The sequence below is a fragment of the Bison bison genome, unplaced genomic scaffold, assembly GCF_000754665.1.
Source record: "Bison bison bison isolate TAMUID 2011002044 unplaced genomic scaffold, Bison_UMD1.0 scf7180017864244, whole genome shotgun sequence".
NCBI classification, from domain to species: Eukaryota; Metazoa; Chordata; class Mammalia; order Artiodactyla; family Bovidae; genus Bison; species Bison bison.
In genome coordinates, this window is record NW_011494816.1 from 545,868 (window position 1) to 568,145 (window position 22,278).

Genomic DNA, 22,278 nt, shown 5'->3' on the forward strand with positions numbered 1-22,278 from the left:
CAGAATCAGATCAGATCAGTCGCTCAGTTGTGTCAGCTCTTTGCGACCCCACGAATCGCAGCACTCCAGGCCTCCCTGTCCATCACCAACTCCCGGAGTTCACTGAGACTCACATCCATCGAGTCAGTGATGCCATCCAGCCATCTCATCCTCTGTCATCCCCTTTTCCTCCTGCCCCCAATCCCTCCCAGCATCAGAGTCTTTTCCAATGAGTCAACTCTTCACATCAGGTGGCCAAAGTACTGGAGTTTCAGCTTCAGCATCATTCTCTCCAAAGAAATCCCAGGACTGATCTCCTTCAGAATGGACTGGTTGGATCTCCTTACACTCCAAAGGACTCTCAAGAGTCTTCTCCAACACCACAGTTCAAAAGCATCAATTCTTTGGTGCTCAGCTTTCTTCACAGTCCAACTCTCACATCCATACATGACCACTGGAAAAACCATAGCCTTGACCAGACAGACCTTTGTTGGCAAAATAATGTCTCTGCTTTTGAATATGCTATCTAGGTTGGTCACGACTTTCCTTCCATGGAGTAAGCGTCTTTTAATTTCATGGCTGCAGTCACCATCTGCAGTGATTTTGGAGCCCAGAAAAATAAAGTCTGACACTGTTTCCACTGTTTCCCCATCTATTTCCCATGAAGTGGTGGTACCGGATGCCATGATTTTCGTTTTCTGAATGTTGAGCTTTAAGCCAACTTTTTCACTCTCCACTTTCACTTTCATCAAGAGGCTTTTGAGTTTCTCTTCACTTTCTGCCATAAGGGTGGTGTCATCTGCATATCTGAGGTTATTGATATTTCTCCCGGCAATCTTGATTCCAGCTTGTGTTTCTTCCAGTCCAGCGTTTCTCATGATGTACTCTGCATAGAAGTTAAATAAACAGGGTGACAATATACAGTCTTGATGAACTCCTTTTCCTATTTGGAACCAGTCTGTTAAATAACTGTATTTAAATCGCTTTAAGAAATGAGCTTCTGTTTGCAAGCCCCCATCACTCTTCTTGTTCCAATTAGTTTTGACCCAGTTTTGAAATCAAGAAGAAAGCCACTGCTTTTTCTGAAGCTGCTTTTATAGTTCTTCAAAGTTCAGCGTATCCTCATTTTGTGAAAAAAATTTACTTTTTTTTCTTTTATCACGCCTTTTAATTTCCTGGAATTGCAAAATCAAAATAAATTATAATCCTTGGTGGTACTTTAACATCCACGTTAGCTGCCCTGCCTGAACATTTAAACACTAAGAATTTTTGGCTTCCTTTCACATGAATGACAGGCTGAGGAGTCTGCTTTCACAAAATCTAGAGAATCTATGACTTTATGAAGACCCCTGTCAAGTTTTCATTTCCTCTTGACTTGTGGATTTGGCTCTACCATTTAATTTTGCAAGGTCAGAGTGGGAAGTGGGGGTTGCTACTGGTGCCTGAGGATGCTTTACCCAGAAGAAGACCACCAAGGATACAGGCACATGGGAACCTGGTGAGAATATTTAATCCAGTTATTGCCTCTGTAGTTTTACAAATCTATTTGCATGCCGCTTGTGCAGTTTGTTGGTCATTCTTGTGGACAACGGGAACCTGAGGCATTTGATCTTGGGAAATAGGGAGAAGCGCTGATCATTGTTGAGCATCTATACGGTGTCAGGTGCTGTTAGGTGCTTTATACATTGTACTTAATCCCCAGTGAGGTAGTTAATAACATCACTGTTTTAGAGCTATGCTTAGCTAGTGGCAAAATCTCAATTTGAAACTGGTCTCTCTGACTGCAAAGACAGTGTGTTTTTCATTCTACTCAACTCATGGTTTAAGATTGAATTCATTTTAAGATAAAAAGGAAAAATAAAAAGGGAAAGAGAGAAATTTGAGGTTCCTGTACAAGCTAGGAAAGATGTGGCTTGCAAGGGCTGAATCAACGCATTGGGAATAGGATAATGGATAGAATGAAGGGAGAATCCTACCTTTTTAAAGAAGACTTCAGAAATTAATGCTTAGTTTGTCTCCTTGGTTTTACATACGTAAGCAGGCAAGCCCCAAAGGGGCTTGTCAGCCTGTCATTCATGTCCCGACAGAGTCAGTTCATGAAAGAGATGGGACTAGGATCCAGGCCCGCTCACTCCAAGTCCATTGCACTCTCTCCCTATCAGCTGCCTGCCTTTCAAATGAAAAAGGGACAGGACACAGTTAAAGGCTGGAGAAAAGAAAGTGTAATAAACAAGGTAAAGATTGTCAGCTCTTGTATAATCTACTTGTTTTATTTCTTTAAAATGAGGTCCTTGGCTGAAATTATATAAATTTGTATTGGCCCACTAGGAAATTTCAGTTTCAGTGTCCTCTTAAAAATATTTGGGAATATACAGATCAAAATCCAATTGTTAAAAAAGAAAAAAATGATTGCATTTATTTTGTATTTGTCATTTGATAACAGGAACAGTCCTCTCATTTGGTAAGCATTTAATCCTTCCAGGTTCCAGGGCTGGGAACAGAATGTAGAGGTTACAGTCTGGTGGATCTTAGTGCAAGCCTCTAGCTTTACAAGAAGTGACTTCCCAAGGTCATGCAGTTAGGTCAATCAGTTTAGTAATTTGGGCTCATGCTATAATTAGGATTTGGTTTAAAAATTAAAATTTGGAAAGTAAAAGCAGTTAACTTCTGGTTCAGTAGCACCAAGGAGAATGCAGATAGAAAAGACTCAGATATCTAGTAGAATGCATAACACTGCACAGAAAGCCACTTTTTTAGATAATCTTCCAGTGACTTAAAGGTACTGCTTTGCAGAAAGTTGTGCTGGGTGTAGATGTGTATTAATTCTTGGTGTCTTGCCTGGATGGGATTTTGAAAAGTTCACCAGTTTTGATTTTAAATAGCATTACTTAACAACCTTTCCACAGCAGGTAGGAATCTGTTCTATTATTAAAGAGAGTGAGATCTCACAGCTGCTCCAAATAACTTATCCAGATGTTTAACACCCCCGGCTGTTAGAATTCTTCAGTGTTTCTTTTATGGTTAATGTCAGCCCCCCTGACCACTATTCAGGGCATGCCCCCTGGCTCTGCCCTCCTAGAGCTGGGACAGAGTTGGTCCTTTTAAGAACTGTGATCCTATCCAGAGAGTTAGAACTTAGAACCAGGAACTCTTTTAGGCACGTTTTAAAATTTAACACTTGTGCAATATACCTTACTTGTTACTAAGTTTCCTTGTTTTGTCTTTAGAAAATACTAAAATAGATTTTTTTTTGCAAGGAGAGTTTTAACAGAAATACCTTAGTGTCAAGTTTCATGTTAATTCTTATTCCTAGAAGTGACATTTAATGCTGTGATCTCACTAATATTGTGAACTCCTTGTTTTGTTTCTGTTTAATTGTGAATAGTCTTCTGGAAATATTTTGTCAGAAGTATTTGCATGATTTCATTGCTTTTTTGTTAAAGAGCCCTAAAGTTGTCCTGCTAGACTATATATAAATCACATAAAAATCACATTAATTTGTAACTCCTTAACTTATTTTTGCCCCTTTTTTTTTCTTTTGGTATTAAGTGGGTAGTTAAACATGAATTAAAATTATACATTGTATATTACATAATACACTAAGGTTTATATTAAAACTCGTGTCCTTTTTTTCCTCTAAAATACACAATTCTAGCTCATTTGAATGTGGAGTAAATATCTTATAAATAAATTTTAGTTATTTGTGATTTGAATATATGATTTACAGGTTCTGATCTACTGTGACTTGTTCAATTAGAAAATGTAGAATCTATTTATAAGTTTTACAGTTAAAAAAATAAAATAATTCCCAGGACTTCCTTGGCAATCCAGTGGTTAAGACTCTGTGCCCCCAGTACAAGGGGCAGCAGTTCCATCCCTGGGCTGGGAACTAAGATTCTGCATACCACAGGGCAAGGCCAAAAAAAGGGAAAAAAGAATTCCAAAATTCAGTTGAAAGTACGTGAAAAATAGGGACTCTGAAAGATTAATTTTGAAATAAAAATTTCTTTATAATCTAGTATATATGTGTCTCCTTTGCGAACTAGACATATGAGTTCATCTGACTTGTAATTACGTGACCATTTGCTATTAGAATGAATGTAATTTGGCATGAAAGAAGTACCTTTTGTGTATCAGTGAGGCGTATTCTAGTGAAATCATAGTAGGTAGGGACAGCTTTATGCAACATAATAATCCTGTTAGCTTAAAATTTGAAACCAATAACAGTATTAGAAAAGTAAATGTTGTTTTAATAATTTGAGGAAAGAATTTCAACCATAATATAACCTAAAGAGCAGACATCAAGGTATTCCACAGCTTCGTGCTTACTGCTCAAAAAGCATATAACATGGATTTTATTTGAATTTGAGTGCAAAGATGAAAAATTGTTGCTTTTAATAAGAATTATTATATTCAGGAAGATTTGGTTCAGTAATAATTTTCCTGTCTGTGGAGTTCAGTTTTCCCAGAAGTTTTTTTTATTTGAAATACCAAAGAGAAATGAGAAGTAAAATATATAAGATTAAACCATTTCAAAACACCCTCATATTCCACATGCACTCAAGATCATGCACTTCACTCGTTTGTGTTTTAGTTTTTTTTATTTTATTTATTGAATTGCTTTTGTTTTTGACTGTTCTGGGTCTTTGTTGCTGCTCACGCTTTTCTCCAGTTGCGGCAAGTAGGGGAGCTGCTCTAAAGTTGCAGTGCGCTGGCTTCTCGTTGCGGTGGCTTCCTTTGCTGTGTAGCTCGGGCTCTGGAGAATGAGGGCTTCAGGACCTGAGCGTGTGAGGTCGGTAGTTGTGGTTCACGGGCTCTAGAGCACAGACTCAGTAAGTTGTGGCGCGTGGGCTTAGTTGCTCCGCAGCGTGTGGGATCCTCCCAGATCAGAGGTCAAACCTGTGTCTCCTGCATTGGCAGGTGGATTCTCTACCACTGAGCCACCAGGAAAGTCCTAGCTGTTTTGTCTTTTTTTTTTTAAACATAGTTCAAATAAGCTTTAATATTAGGTTTCCTGTCAAATTAGAAGTGTTTTGCAGTAGTCCAGACATGCGGTGATGAGCTGCTGGAGGCAAACACAGTAGTGAGAAGTGACAAGTAGCTCAGGGATGAAGGAGGGGACAGGAAGCTTTGAAAGCAAAGCCGTGTGTATGGAGTGATGTGCAACAGCTTTGTGTGCTGCGTGCCCCCGAGAGGCTGTTTTTACTGATGCCGCACTCCAGAAAAGGTTACAGTCTGTTCTGTTTAAGAAAGTCCAGGAATGTGTAATACATTTTACCACGGTTTTGATTTAAAAAATAAAAAAATAATAAGAAGAAAGTTGGGCGTATAAAGAAGCAAGCATTGAGATACAAGGGACGTATCAGCCTGAGACTTTCGCATTGTGGAGGCATTGCTAAGAAAGTTGTGCTTCACTTTCAAGAGTAGATGTTTTTTCTCACCTTCCTTCCAGGGAGTTTTAGTTTCTTTTTTAAGTTTGTATTTCTCGTTCTCATTATATTATAATAGGAATTTTTATTATTCAGTATTGAAATATTTTTCAGTCACAATTGAGTTGTAAAAATTTTTTCTTAAGCTCATATTAGTAGTAGGTGACATTAGATTTGGTATATGTTTATTTGTTCTGAAGAAAAGAGCTAACACAATTAAGTTGGCATTTCATTTTGATAATCTTTACCAAAATTGAAATATTTTAGCCATGAAGCAGGAATCTTTAGCCATGAAGGTGGAATCTTTTTCTGGGGCTAAGTTGAAGATTTTATTTTTCTTCTTGGAAATAAGTAATATCTTCAGTGCCCACCAAAGTCTTCTCACTTCTTAAGTTCCAGTATAGTTTGCTTTCTTGTAGTATCTGTTTCAGTTATGTGCATTGTGAAATTCAGTTGACAGCATTTGATATACTTTCACTTAAGTTTAAGATGTTTATGTTAGAAATATTTTATTTAAAAAATAAATATTATATATTCCTTATCAGTAGGCTTCCAAAATGGTTTCTGAAGTTAAAATCTTTTCCAGAAAGATTTGTTAGTCGCTGTTGCCAGTGCTTTTCAATTTCTACTTTGTCTTCTTTTAGAATCTAGCTTTCATAAACAGATCAAAATTTTTAGGCTTTTTTCCCCCCTTCTTTCCATTCCTCACTCATATTGGCAGTTTTGGTTGAAAATTGAATTGCTTTCTGCAATTTACCATTAGAAGCCTACCGTGTAGCATTGTAGTAGCAGTTTAAATTAAAGCAATTTAAAATACAGATCCTAAAAAATATGAAGGTATTCCATACTGCCAATGGCAACACCATCTGTCAATTAGTTAATTTATTTAAGACTCCTTACTTTGTCTTCTTATCAAGTAGCCTGTTAATTCTAACCGTAAATATCTCTCCTGCCCCCGCTGTTACTGCTCTGGTTTTGTTCATGTCCCGTTCTTACTGTTTCTCTGTGCCACTCATGGGTACCAGAATGATCTTTGTAAAATATAAATTTTAGTTATGAGATAACCTTGCTTAAGCTGAAACTCCAGTACTTTGGCCACCCCATATGAAGAGTTGACTCATTGGAAAAGACTCTGATGCTGGGAGGGATTGGGGGCAGGAGGAGAAGGGGACGACAGAGGATGAAATGGCTGATGGCATCACCAACTCTATGGACATGAGTTTGAGTGAACTCCGGGAGTTGGTGATGGACAGGGAGGCCTGGCGTGCTTCGATTCATGGGGTCACAAAGAGTCGGACACGACTGAGCGACTGAACTGAACTGAACTGAACCTTGCTTAAAAATGTTTGGTGGCTCCTTAATTCCTGTAGGTAAAATCTGAACTCCTTTCTTTCAAGATCTCCATCCTTCTCCACCCCACCATGCCTCCTGCCTTCCAGTGCCATGTTCAGGGGCCATCTGTCCCCTCACTCTCCTCCCCAAACCTCAATAAGCATCTCTCTGGCTAACATGGATTTATTCTTCGAGATTACCTTGAATGGTGTTTCTCTTCAAGGCACGCTTGTCTCACCTGGCCACATTCTCCCAACGGCATTTTGTAGGTACACCAAGTAAAGACATGATCATATTTTAGCTAACAAAAAGGTGTATTTACATGTATGTATCTGTATTTCCACTGGACTTGAGGAACAGTAATATTTCTTTTTATCTCTGTGTCCCTGAGACCCCTGGCTCACAGTGTTTGACTAGGTAAATAAATGAATGGAGAAGGAATATCTTAAGGGAAATAAAAAATCAAATGGCATTTGAAAGAATATTAAACCAGGAATTTGGGAGATAGTACATTTCTCTTCAGGGTTCTGTTGATTGCTAACTATAAGTTTATTGGACAAGTCAGTTTGCCTCTCTGAGCCTCAGTTTTCTCGTCCGTGAAATGGGCATCTTGTACTAAATCTATGGTTAATTTTCATTCTTTAATCTATCTGAGAAGTTAAAAGCTATGAGGCCTTTCAGAAAATAGCATGTGTAAATATACGCACTTGGTTTTCTAAATAAACTGATGCTAAACACTAATGGCTGTTATTTTTGGGTGATAGGGTACATAGGTACCCTATGTACCAAAACTCTTCTGTTTTACTGAATTAAAAAAAGATTAAGTTTTTAAAAAGTATATAAACTCTATTAAATGAGGACAAACCAAACTCTGGTGTCCATTAAAAATGAAAATAGCTTTAAAAATTGATTAAAGTATTTCATGATTCTTAGGGAAATTTTGCCTAGATTCTAAAATTGTTTTAAAACTTTGCAACTGAGGAAAGTTAAATATAGGAAGGGTTTGTGTTTTATGTAACTGAAAAACTGGAAAAAGTATATTACTTCCTAACATAAAATTGGGAACTTCTTTTTTAATCTAAATTTCATATTTGATTATATACTTACTAGATAGTTCCTAATTCTAGCTATAAGAAAACTGTCTCAGAAGATGTGGTTCAGCAGGACTTTTCGAATTTGAGTCACATTTTGAGCTTTAATGGAGCTTCTGTTTAGTCGCTTTTCCTGCCTTTCTCCTTTTCTCCGTGTTCCCCCCATTCCTCACCTAATATCTCCAAGCATTTTGCCTTGTTGACTGATTTTAGAACTTCGTTATCTATGACTCAGGTATGTTTGGACTCACCTTTCAATTAACCTGCCAGCATTTAGAGACTCTCTGAGATCTATGACTCTGTCTTGGAAACAGCTGTTTTTAAAGCATAGATTTTGTTTGTTTAGCTTTGCATTGCCAAAGGGATGGAATAGAGATGCATACCTGGACAACAAGGCCTTCCCTTGTCACCTGTGATTTCTGGGGCTTGTAGCCCTGCTACAGGGAGGCCTGGTATGCTGCGGTCCATGGGCTTGCAAAGAGTCAGACACAACGGAGTAACTGAACTGAACTGAGCACTGCTATTCATGACTGTTGGGCTCTTGGTGGCTCCAGACTTAGCCTCATCTGCTGTTTTCAAGAAGACACGACTGACGTGACTTAGCAGCAGCAGCTGTTTTCAAGAAACAGTCCACTCACTTGACTCTTTTCGGTCATTTGTTCACCTTAATGTACTCTTCCATGTCTGCTTACTTATTTCTAAGAGAGCAAGACTGCTGTTTCTGGAATTTTTATTAAAATACTGGAAAAAAGAGTTCTTAGAAGAGTTCTCTGATTTATATTAAATAAAGATAGAAATCAAATTCCAATGATAAAAAACAGGCATTAAATACCCAAAGTGTCAGAGCAGCAAGACAGGTAATAGTCCATTACCTGTGTTCAATAAAACACTTAAATCTACCTTCATTCAGTAGGTTTTTATTGAGCATTGAATGTGTGCTCGGCACTGAGTAGATGTTGGGCATACAGGAGTGAACCAATCACAGTCCCTTCCCTGTTACAGTTTCAAGGCTGATGGGTTTCCTTTGCTCTGTGTCCAATAAATTATAATGTTATAATTCAGAAAAGTAAGGCCTTGAAGAGTTGTGGGTTAAGTGTGAAGAGATTAGATCTCTCCAAAGCATTTGAGTAGTGCCTCAAGAATTTTTTTGTGATGTAATTTGATCTATAGTGGTATCCATTGCCAGGAAACCAAGTGATACTGTTTTTTCAAGTGTTATTTCTTTTAGTGCCATGGAATGTACAGAATTTGTATTTATTTACTTGTTGCATGTTTAATATTAGGTTAATGATTCTCTCAACTAGCACCTCTTTTAAGAATGGTGGTGATTATTTCAGCTAAATGTCATTATGTTTTGTCCTAAAATCAAATTTGTGCATTTTTCCCCCCAGGAAAGAGAAATTGCTCTAGAAACTGGCCTTTTTTTAGGCTAAAAATCTCTTATAATTGTTGATAATACCCCCCAAAAAAGATTGTTTTTAAAGCTAAATGAAAAACTTGTCTGTTATTAATAACATTAGGAATCCTTAGTTTATTATCAACATTTGTGTGGGGGGGGGTGTTTAGTTTTATGTTGGAGTGTTTTATGTTTTATGTTTACTAAAATACTATATACTTTTAAAATGTTAGTATTTTTAATTTTGTAAGATTTCCTTCTGCTTCATTTGAAATGTTTTTAAATGAAACATTTAAATAACAGTAGCAACAGATCATCCTATATTTCACTAGTTTGTATATCATATTTGATTTTGAGAGAATATCCATTGTCTGTTGAGCAATCAGTATTCTCAGTTATACCAGGCAAAAAATGTATGTGTAATATATAAAACGTGTACCGTAAAAAACAATTGGTTCATGAGATGTGTGCAGACATACTGACATCTGTAGAGAATAACAAGCAAGTCCTGTTTGCTTTTCATTACTTTGGGGTTTTTATGGTTGGAGTATAAAACATGTCTGTGATAAAGAAGTTCCAAGTATTTGTTAAGGAGAATCAACTATCAGAATCCATGCTGAGTTACCTTGGATTCACCCTATTCACAGTAATTTTAACATGGGAGAGAAATATCAAGAATACTTGGCAAGATACACTTTGTAAAACAGAGCAATTATCTGTAGAGCTGAGAATATTTTCTGTCCTCTCCTCTCTCTGTTCCAGTAAAAATGTTAAAAGTTGTAAATTTAAAGATTAAGGTTGAAGATGTGTTTCAAAGCTGGAAGAGACCATCGGGATCTTGTGATGTAACATCTCGTCAGTTTAGGGGTAAGGACCTTGACTCGGATCATTAGCAAAGTCAAGAAGGGAACTAGCTTTCCGCTTCTCAAGAAGCATTTTGTATACTTGACCAAACTGTCTTTCTGACATGAGGAAGTCTTTTACTGTAACTCATCTTTAGTATATTTAGTATATCCTTCCTCATAAGCTTGCTGTATCTTCATCACCACCATTTCCTTTGTTAGATACTAGTTTCAGTTAGGGGGCAAAAAGTTGACACTTGATTCATTTTTTCCCCCTTGAAGATATTTATCTTGTTTACCTTGCTTTCTCACTCAGCACTTTCTAATGTTAGCAGCTGTTGATAAGTTTATAAGAGGCGGTGAGGACTAAGGAGAGGAAGGTTGAAGAAGCGCTGTCATTTGTGAAGGAGCTGTGTCCATCTGTCTGCTTAGCGTCGTTGTAAACCTGACAAGCATTAGTGATCCCCTGCCTGAGTGTCCACAGTGGTACATGGGTACTGATATTTTAAAATAAGCTTGATAGTTAGTATATAAATTTCTTGAAATAACATATGCCTAATTTGTATATCTTTTACTTTCTTAAAACTGCCTTTTTGTTCTCTGTGTATCAAATACAGTGATTATCATAAATATCCACTCGGAAATATTATACATCTGTAGGTTTGAAATAAAAACATTTGGAATGATACTCTGAAAGGCTATTAATACTCTTAAAAACATGACACTTGCATTAATTATATATTTTAATGAATATAGAAATAAAACATAGTGTGTGTTGATTTACTCTTAGAGGATCCATTTTAAAAAATTAGCCTTAAAATATGCCAGGTTCTTTTATGACTCCCAGCCTATACACATACTTTTCCTTCTACCTGGCCTGTTCCCCTCAACCTTCACTCCTAAGGAAAGGGGAATTCTCTTGTCATATTAGACCAGGAGAATTAGTCCAACAGCACTATGTGACATCAGTTTGATCCTTGTGGTTGATCCTTTCTCCACAAAGTAGATTTAACACAAGCTTGTAGTTGGCAGAATTAGATATTGAACATCCTCCTATTTCAGTCTCGTGAGTCCCATGAAATTCCAGATGTTAACCAAACCACATGTACCGTTAGATTTGCTACTGGTTTTCTTTTAGAGCTGATGCCTTCTATTCCACTTCCTCCTATTCAGTCTTCCCCTCTACCCAGTTAAAAGTCCCTTCTTGAGTTTGAATAGAAACCCTTACATACAGTGCTCAGTCATAGCATTTATCCCCTTGTATTGGAATTATTTATATATTTGTTAACCCAGACTGAATTGTAACTCTTTTGAGGTCAGGGTCTGATCATCTCTATTTACCACAAAGTCCAGGGAACACTTGACATTTGTTATTGCTCAGTCACTCGTTATGTCCGGCTCTTTGCAACCCCATGGGCTGCAGCACGTAGGCTTCGCTGTTCTTCACCATCTCCCAGAGTTTGCTCAAACGCACGTCCATTGAGTCAGTGATGCCATCTAACCATCTCGTCCTCTGTTGTCCCCTTCTCCTCCTACCTTCAATCTTTCCCAGCATCAAGGTCTTTTCCAATGAGTTGACTGTTTGTATCAGGTAGCCAAAGTACTGGCACTTCAGCTTCAGCATCAACCCTTCCATGAATATTCAGGCTTGTTTCCTTTAGGTTTGACTGGTTTGATCTCCTTGATGTCCGAGGAACTCTCAAAAATCTTCGCCAGCAGCACAGTTTGAACGTATCAATTCTTTGGCCTTCAGCCATTTTATTCCAGCTCTCACACCTGTACGTTACTACTGGAAAAACCATAGCTTTGACCATACAGACTTTTGTCGGCAAAGTAACATCTCTGCTTTTTAGTACACTGTCTAGGTTTGTCATAGCCTTTCTTCCAAGGAGCAAGTATCTTTTAGTTTCATGGCTGCAGTCACCATCTGCAGTGATTTTGGAGCCCCCAAAAATACCGTGTTACTGTTTCCATTGTTTCCACGTCTATTTGCCATGAAGTGATGGGACCAGATGCTGTTATTTTCCTGTTTTGAATGTTGGTTTTTAGGCCAGCTTTTTCACTCTCCTCTTTCATCTTCATCAAGAGCCTCGTCGGTTCCTCTTTGCTTTCTGTCATAAGGGTGGTGTCATATGTGTATCTGTTGTTATTGATATTTCTCCTGACAATCTTGATTCTAGCTTGCGATTCTTCCAGTCCAGAATTTCACATGATGCACTCTGCACATAAGTTAAATAAGCAGGGTGACAATACACAGCCTTGACGTACTCCTTTCCCAATTCGGAAAGGAGTATGTGGTTGTCTGAGGGGACCACGCTTGACATAGGAGGTACTAAATAAAAAAATCTGATCTGGAAAATATTTAGTTTGCGTCAGCATTTTGGAACACATTTTCTTACATTCACGTACGTCAAGTAATGCTGGGGATGGTGCATTTATCAGTATAATAATGATTAATGATGTTACTGATAATCCAAGTGAGTTTATTTTGAAGTAAAGCTGTGGAGACACCGTTCAATTTTTTTTTTTAACCCCTCCTTTCTTACCCCAGTTTCTTAAAGTGAATCTTGCCTGTAATAACCTATACCGTAGCTTGAAGGTAAGAAGTATTTTGGTAGCCCTATAGCAGATCTCTGTCATGGTATTTTCATTGTTTTACAGTTTGTGGAGGGCTTCCCAGATGGTACAGTGGTAAAGAATCTACCTGCAATGCAGGTTCAATTCCTGGGTCAGGAAGACCCCCTGGAGGAGGAAATGGCAACCCACTGCAGTATTCTTGCCTAGATAATCCCATGGAGAGGGGAGCCTAGTGGACTATAGTCCAGGGGGTCGCAAAGAGTTAAACACGACTTTGCACCACACACAGTTTGTGGCAACTTTTTTTGAACTGTTGCCAGTATCTTTCTAATGGACACCATTTTGGACATAATGCCTTAAATGTGAAGTTGGTATTTGGCACCACTCCCTCTGCTTTGTATATTTTTTTTGTAGCGCATAGAAAAATACTGTACACAGGAAAGAACATAATGTATGATCGGTTCAGTTCAATTGTGTCCGACTCTTTGCAGCCCCATGGACTGCAGCGCACTAGGTTTCCCTGTCCATCACCAGCTCCTGGAGCTTACTCAAACTCATGTCCATCAAGTTGGTAATGCCATCTAACCATCTTATCCCCTGTCATCACTTTCTCCTCCTGCCTTCAGTCTTTCCCAGCATCAGGGTCTTTTCCAGTGAGTCAGCTCTTCGTATCAGGTGGCCAAAGTACTGGAGCTTCAGCTTCACCATCAGTCCTTCCAGTGAATATTCAGGGTTGATTTCCTTTAGGATTGACTGGTTGGATCTCCTTGCAGTGCAAGGGACTCTCAAGAGTCTTCTCCAACACCACAATTCAAAAGCATCAACTCTTCAGCACCCAGCTTTCTTTGTGGTCCAACTCTCACATCCATACATGACTTAGAAGAAACAAAAGTTTTTTTTAGCCTTTGTAGGACTATTTACCAGTCTGTTCTTATTACATATCTTAGTTGAGCTCAGCCTCAATAAGGAGAAGATTATTTGCAGAACTGTCACTTCTGGAAAAGAAAGAAAAATAGGATACAGAATAATTATAATAGTAAACTGATTTTTAGTGTCTTTTCTGTTTCAGATTGTCCTATTTGTTTCATTTATTAATATACTAATGATTAATGATATTACTATTAATCCAAGTGAGTTTATTTTTAAGTAAAGCTATTGAGATGCTGATTGGCTTTTACCCCTCCTTACTTACCCTAATGTAAAAGGAAAAAAAAAATAGCTGTGTGTAAAAGTAGGAAGAAGAAGGAAACAGTAGTATGGGAAGCATTTATGCATCACTGAACAAATGTTTGTTGCATGCCTTTGTCACTGGTCTGGCTGCTTATTGCTTCTTACTAGCTCGTAGCCTATTGCAGTGATCCTGAAGGGTGGTAGGGGTAATCAGCAACAGATCAGGTTGTGTTTTCAGGATGACTTGTCCTCAGCAGGGCCCCCAGCTATCTCAGGAGTGAAGAGGATTGGGTAAAAGTACTTAATAAAGCTTTAGAAATATCAATAACCTCAGATATGCAGATGACACCACCCTTATGGCAGAAAGTGAAGAGGAACTAAAAAGCCTCTTGATGAAAGTGAAAGAGGAGAGTGAAAAAGTTGGCTTAAAGCTCAACATTCAGAAAATGAAAATCATGGCATCTGGTCCCATCACTTCATGGGAAATAGATGGGGAAACAGTGGAAACAGTGTCAGACTTTATTTTTCTGGGCTCCAAAATCACTGCAGATGGTGACTGCAGCCATGAAATTAAAAGACGCTTACTCCATGGAAGGAAAGTCATGACCAACCTAGATAGTATATTCAAAAGCAGAGACATTACTTTGCCAACAAAGGTCCGTCTGGTCAAGGCTATGGTTTTTCCAGTGGTCATGTATGGATGTGAGAGTTGGACTGTGAAGAAAGCTGAGCGCCAAAGAATTGATGCTTTTGAACTGTGGTGTTGGAGAAGACTCTTGAGAGTCCTTTGGAGTGCAAGGAGATCCAACCAGTCCATTCTGAAGGAGATCAGTCCTGGGATTTCTTTGGAGAGAATGATGCTGAAGCTGAAACTCCAGTACTTTGGCCACCTCATGTGAAGAGTTGACTCATTGGAAAAGACTCTGATGCTGGGAGGGATTGGGGGCAAGAGGAGAAGGGGATGACAGAGGATGAGATGACTGGATGGTATCACTGACTCGATGGATGTGAGTCTGAGTGAACTCCGGGAGTTTGTGATGGACAGGGATACCTGGCATGCTGCGATTCATGGGGTCGCAAAGAGTCGGACACGACTGAGCGACTGAACTGAACTGAAGCTTTAGAAAAGGTGTGTGTGCTTTAGCCAATGACAAATCCAATGTGTATGTAATTTGATTTGTATACTAGATGTATTTTTCCAAAATTTTTATCTTGAGCGATTTCCAGCCTACAGAAAAGTTGGAAGAACAGTACAGTGAATACTTGCATACCTTTCACCTGGATTCAACATTTACAAACATTCTGTCACACTGACTTTATCTCACTTTTCTCTAAAGACAAACACCTACACACACACACACATTTTTTACCCTGAACCTTTTGAACCTAAGTTGCAAAAACATTGTCCAACAGAAACACAATAGCATTGTCTCAACCAAAGGAATTTAACAATACATTAATATTCTCTACTATTTGGTCCATATTTAGATTTCTCTACTTGTACCAAAAATATCCTTTATAGATGTTTTAAAAAACAGTCCAGGATTGAATCAAAAATTATCATCTCATACCTGTCAAAGTGACTGTCATCTAAAAGAATACAAATGACAAACATTGGCAAGGGTGTGGAGAAAAGGGAACCTTTGTCCATTGTTGATGGGAAGGTAAATTGGTGTGGCCACTGTGGAAAACAGTATGGAAGTTTCTCAAACAGCTAAACATAGAACTACCTTATGACCTGGCAAGTCCACTCTTGAGTATATATCTGGAAAAAAAAAAAAACACACTGATTTGAAAAGATACATACGCGCTGATGGTCATAGCAACATTACTTACAATTGCCCAAGTATGGAAGCAACTTAAGTGTCCATCAACAGATGAATAGATAAAGGAGATGTGTATATATACACATATACATATATACAAAGAAATACTACTTAGCCATAAAGAAGAATGAAATGTTGCCAATTGCCATAACATGGATAGACTTGGAGAGCATTATGCTTAAGTGAAATAAGTCAGAGAAAGATATACTGTTATGATGCTACTTAAATGTGGAATCTGAAAAGTAAAACAAACTAGTGAATATAACAACAAAGAAGTGGACTCACAGATAAAGTGAACAAACAGTGGGGAGAGGAGACGGGAGGGGCAACATAGGCGTAAGGGATTAAGAGGCATAAACTATTAGGTATAAAATAAGCTGCAAGGATATATTATACAACATGGGAGTATAGCAGATATTTTATAATAACTATAAATGAAATATAACCTTTAAAAAAATCATATGATAAAGTATTAGGCCCCATATTAAGCACTTCAGATGTATCATTGTGTTGGAGAAAAGTACAGGATTGAATAAAAAATTATGCGTTGCATTTGATTATCATATCCCTTTAATGTAGATTCTTGAATAGTCTTTATATCCTTTTAGTCTTTTGATATTGATATTTTCAAAAATAACCCAGTTCTCATTTTGTATTTTTAAAAGATTTTATAATTGAATCATTTTAAATATACAAGAAAGTTTTATCATTGTCTATTAAGGTAATAAGGAAAACTGAACAAAAATATTAACTTCCTTCATGACATAACTTGTTTCTCTTTAATAAGACTGTACTTACAGTCATCTTTATTTTGATCTTTTATAGAATTTTAGCATTTTTAGAGCCAAAGAAGGATCTTAGATCTATGGGTAAATGTTTTCATTTTAAAGATGATACTAAAATTAAGTGTGAAGATATGAAGTCTTACATAAGACTGTGTTTCCCAGCTAGGGGATACTTAGTAATGTATGGAGACCTTTTTGGTTGCCACAAGAAGGGAATTACTGGCACATAGTAGGTGGAGGCCTGGAATGTTGCCATACATCCCACAGTGCATAGAACAGCCCCCTCAGCAAAGAATTACCCACCCTAAAATGTCAGTAATGCCAGAGTTAAGAAACCCTGGTCTAAAATCCTACAGCTAGTGGTGAGCTTAAACCAATGTGTCTTCGCCCTCAGTTCTGTGTTCTTTCCACACACAAAACATACAGTGCCTCACTTTGGCTCCCTGTTGTTCCCCTGGCTTCATTCTCCGTTTCTGCACTCTGAACCTTTTTTGTTAAGCCTAATGCATTTCTTTATGCCTGTAAGGATTAAGGTGAATTAGAGCATATTACCAGAAGAGCATGGAATATCTTTTTAAAAGAGAAGTATAAAAGTGTTTTCAGTGGAGTTTTGTTCCTGTAAGCAAAAGTGTGTGCAGAATAACCTTTTGAGAGCAGTTTAGATAACCATAACAGATCTTTACTTTGTTTATTTGATGTTTGCATTTGCAGAGCATTTTTACATACATTATCTTACTTAGTATTCACAAAGCCCATTTTTAGTTACAAGCAAGCAAATGTCAGTCTCCTTTTCACAAGTGTAGAAATGAAGGATCACAGAAAATACTGTATCCCATCTGACTGTGGTCTGGTAGGTATTAGTTAAATTTACATGGAGAGAGATTTCAGTTGAACTTTTATCTGTGTGAAAAAAGGAACAGGCAGCCTTAAAGTGTCATAGGCTTTTGGTTACTAGACCTATTTAGGCAGAAGGACATTTCTGAGGGTGTGGAAGGCAGATTCTTTACCGTCTGAGCCACCAGGGAAGCCCAAGAATACTGGTGGGTAGCCTATCCCTTCTCCAGGGGAACTTCCCTACCCAGGAATTGAACCAGGCCTTCCTGCATTGCAGGTAGATTCTTTACCAGCTGAGCTACAAGGAAGCCCCCAGCTTGTTGAGTAACACAATCCAGTTAGGGCCGCACAGCTGTAAATAGGTAAAGTTTAATACAACTCAGTATTTGTTGTTACGGAAATAGAAGAATGTGCTTTAAATATGCCACACTCTCTGGTGGTAGACTCACACATACAATTCTCTAGGCCTAGAATCCTTTTCCCCTTCTCTTTCATTTCCTAAGTATTTATTAGATGCTTAACATTCATTCATTCATTCACCAAATATTTATTGAGCACCTACTCAGTCTCAAGGGCTGTTGATGCAACAGATAAAGCAAAAATTCTGCCCTGGCGAAGCTTGTATTCTGGCTGAAGGAAGACAGACAGCAAACAATTAAGTGTAGAAAGTTAGATGGTGAGTGCTATAGAAAAAGATGAAGCAAGGAATGGGGCTGAGAGCATGCTGGCCTGGGGGGGGGTATGCCTTTTAGATGAGATTCAGAAGTGAAGCAGAGGGCAGCTCCTCACTGGAGCCCTGGAGGCCACTGAAACGGCCTTTTTGTCAGAATGGAGTCGAGCATCGAGGGTTCTGAGCAGGGAGGTAGTGTGATCTTACGGGAAAGATCCAGAGTTTGTTTTCAGATGTGTTTATTTAAGATGCCTAGTAAATATTCCTAGTGTAGATGTCAGAGGAGACATTGGATAAGTGCCCGGTGTCTAGGAAGAGGTCCATGCTGGAGATAAACTGTGAGGGCCTTCAGCTTGGAGATGGTATTTAAGACCGTTACACTGTGCATTCTCAGCAGGGCCAGCAGCCCTCCAAAGGAGCAAAAATTGGTTTCTCAGGGTTGACAGATATCTTAGATATTAACAGTGGTTTGGTCCAAAGCTCAGCCCTACCCAACACAACCTTACTCTTTAGTATTTCAGTGAGATCACCCAGGCAATGCATGTGTCTAATGTAGATTTCTGAGGACTGGGTTCCCGGGTACTCCAGTGTTTAGGGACTGAGGTGACAAGAGAGGAACCAGCTGAGGAGAGTGAGGAGTGGCTAGTGAAGTAAGAGGAACCAGGGAGTGGATCTGTCCTGGAAGCCACATGGAGGAGGTGTTTCAGGGAGGATGGAGCAATCAGCAGTGTGAACTGTCGCTGGTGGGTGAGATCAGGTGAGGACTGAGCACTAACCCTGTGCGCGAGGCTGAAGATGCTGGATGCTTACTTAGGTCTCAGCCTAAATGTCAGTTCATTTTTAGGCTATCTTTGATCATGATAGGCTGGGTCCCCTTCTTCTTCTTTTCTTTTTGAAAAGGATATTGAAATTATTCAATATGAAATTGAAAAATTAGGAAAAACGCAAAACATAAAATTTACCATCTTAGCTATTTTTGAGTGCACAGTTAATTATAGTTACATTTTGTGAAGCAGATCTCCAGAACTTGTCATCTTGTAAAACTGAAACTCTGTACCAGTTAAACTACAGTTCCTCTTTTTTCCCCTGCCCCCAGCTCCTGCTAACCACCTTTCTTTTTGTTTCTATGAATTTGACTCTCAGATACCTCGTGTAAGTGGAATAGCACAGTGTACTCAAGGTTCATTGATTTCATAGCATATAACAGGATTTGCTTCCTTTTTAAGGTGAAATAATATCCCATGGGTTCTCCTTCTTATACACTTTCATAATACTCTTGTTGTTATAGCATGCTCCTTATAAGAAATGATAATCCCTTATGTAATTGTCTTTTCTGATAGGTAGTGTATCTCAAAGCCTCAAAGGCAGAATGTGTTTGTCTTATTCATTGATGTATTCACAGCTTCTAGATAGTACTGAATGAGAATTCAGTATAAAAACAGAAGACAGAATACCTTAGTCTGGTGGAATCTTGAAAAATGTATTAAAGAAATGATACTTGAACTGATTTTAAAGACTGTCTTAGTCTATTCAGGATACTATATTAAAATACTATAGAATGGATGGCTTGTAAAGAACAGAAATTAATTTCTTGTAGTTCTGGAGGTTGGGAAGTCCAGGATCAAGGTGCCCGCAGCTTTGGTATCTGGTGAGGACCTGCTTCCAGATTCATGGACAACTGTCTCCTGGCTTTAACCTCACATGGTGAAAGGGCCGAGGGAGTGCCCTGTGGTCTCTTTGAAAAGAACAGAGCTCTCATGACTCACCTACTAAAGGCCCCATCTCCAAATACCATCACATAAGGGATTCGGTTTCAGCATATGAACTTTGAAGGGACACAAACATGGAGCCTATAGCAAAATAAAAGTAATAATTTATTGTGTTGGAGAAAAAGCACTCTAGGCAGAGAAAAGAGCATTGAGGTAGCATGGCATCACGGCAAGTCCTGTGTGCTCAAGGGCCTAGGAGTTCAGTGTGGTTAGAGCAGAAGGGTTTAGGAAATAAGTAGATGAGGTTCTGTGTGTAGGTTGTGGTCAGCTGGTGAAGAGCTTTGCATGCCAGTCAGTGCTGGAGACCTGCTTTTACTTTCTAGGTACTTAAGGCAGCTGGGGTCTAAAGGAGGTTTATGAGCAAGTAAGTGATGGGATCAGATCCCTTTTCTTGGTTTAGTTTAGTTTTTGTTTTGTTAAGAAAGATCACTGGCATTTTGAAGAGGACACAAGAGTGGGGCTAGAACAGTGGCAGGGGCGCAGTCCTGATTGTGAGTGTTGGCTGCAGTCTGAGCAGCATGCAGCGAGGGCCTCAGCCACAGTGGTGGTCGGCCAGGAGAGACTATTGAGAAGTTTCTGAGGTAGAATCACTGTGGTATGGGGACCGACTAGTTGGGAAGATGACCCTTAAGTTTCAGAGACTAGGTATAGTTTCTTCAGAGAAGAAACATATTCAAATTAGAACACTGAGTTCTTCATGGACGCTGAAGAGTCAGTCTAACAGGGATACAGAAACACTCATCTGAAGCTTGAAGAGCAGTCTGGGCCACTGGGTAGGATGTGCCCGTTTGTGGTAATTGGTCTTCTACAAGGATGCTCTCCCATCTGCATAGTAATCCTGCAAGGCAGGCGCTGTTCTCTGCTTGCTGTTGAGAAAACTACGGCATAGAGAGGTTAAGAAGCTTATTCAAGGTCACACAGCAAGCAGATGGTGGTGACAGAATCAACATTTAGATCTGTCATGGGAATATATAGTAAAGGAAATTCCAACAAAATTTAATAAAAGGTACTTGTTTATCCTAGAAAACCTCTTACCTAAAACTTTAGGGATACCAGTGGATTAAGAAATGACGAGTGCTTTGGGAGAAAAGCAGTTGAGAATCAATTCATTCTTACCTTGTCAACTCTTAGCTTAGGGTACATTATATAAAATTTTTGTTTGGTTGTTTTTTAATAACAATTTACCTCCATTCTGGACTGATGCTTTTAGGGACTGAGCCCTCCTACGAGTTTTAGGAGGAACTGGAATACCTCCAGAGTGCTTAATCTAGAACATGAGATTTGGAGAAACCTCGATCTGAATTCTCATCCCATTCTGAATCCATGAGTGACTGTTAGCATTAGGCAAGAGACCATAAGAAATAGATTTGAGTAACTTGTCTTACTTGAGCCTCAGTTTTGCCCATGACAGATATTGAGCACAATGACAGATTTTGCCTCGTTGCCTCGTGGGGTTGGGCACCAACCCTGAAACAGAGTAGCTAAGCCGTCAGGAGACATGCTAGTTCTCCTTTGCCTCTCTCTCATTTTTCTCTGCATGTATCTAAATCCCCCTTTACCATCTCACTCCTTCTTCTGCTGTCTATTAAAACTGAAGGTCTAACTACAGCTACCAGCTTTTTTGTTCCTGAGATCAACGATATATAAATCTCAGACCTTAAATCTAAATGATAAAGGATAAATCCTATGTGTTTCTCAGTAGTATCCAACTCTTTGTGACTGCACAGACTGTAACTCACCAAGCTCCTCTGTCCATGGGATTCTCCAGTCAAGAATACTGGAGTAAGTACCCATTCTCCACTCCAGGGGGATCTTTTTGACCCTGGGATCAAACCCGGGTCTCCTGCATTGCAGGTGGATTCCTTACCATCTGAGCCACCAGGGAAGCCCGTATGTAAGATGCCACCTTTGAAATCAAAGACAACTTCTCATGAAAACCTTGTTTCTATGTATTGAATCAACACCAAGGGTTATGAAAGAAAGGGACCCCAAGAAATGTCTGCTTTTGTAGAACAGTTAGGAAATTCTCTACTGCTTATAATATGGAATGAAAATGAATTTCAAGAAAGCAATTTGCCAACAGACAAATGTATTAGTGACTTGGGAACCACCTGCACTTGTCCCTCATCTCTTTCTTCAGTAAGCAGTATTTTAGGAATCATCTAGTCCAGAATAACAGATCATATTATTAATAGATTTGCATAGAACTCACTCTCAATTGCTTTGAAAAATATTAAATAAGACTGACGAGCCTGAAGTCTCAACTTTCATTAGAAAGTTGTTTAAGTTGGTGACTTGGAATCAGATGTTCATGTTTTCATCTTTTTTTCCTTGAGCACTTGACATATATGGTGCTGATTGTTGTTTATTTTAGGTAATGGACAAATGCATTTTTAAAAATCATGGGAAAATGATTTGGCATCAATTTGGCATCTTCATTTTTCTGTACATTAATCAAGCATTTGGAAGTTCTTTTGAGTACATTGTTGGCTAACAAAATAGTTCAGTAATCAAATTTAGTATTAGCATAAACTTTAAGCAATATTGGCTATCTTCTATCCCTTACGTGTTTTTTTTT

General features: G+C 38.6%; 1 protein-coding gene across 1 annotated transcript in view; it reads left to right on the forward strand.

Annotated features, from left to right (window-relative positions):
- USP24 (ubiquitin specific peptidase 24) overlaps positions 1-22,278 on the forward strand; it is a gene marked incomplete at its 5' end in the record, with an annotated part of 155,372 nt that overhangs the window by 828 nt on the left and 132,266 nt on the right.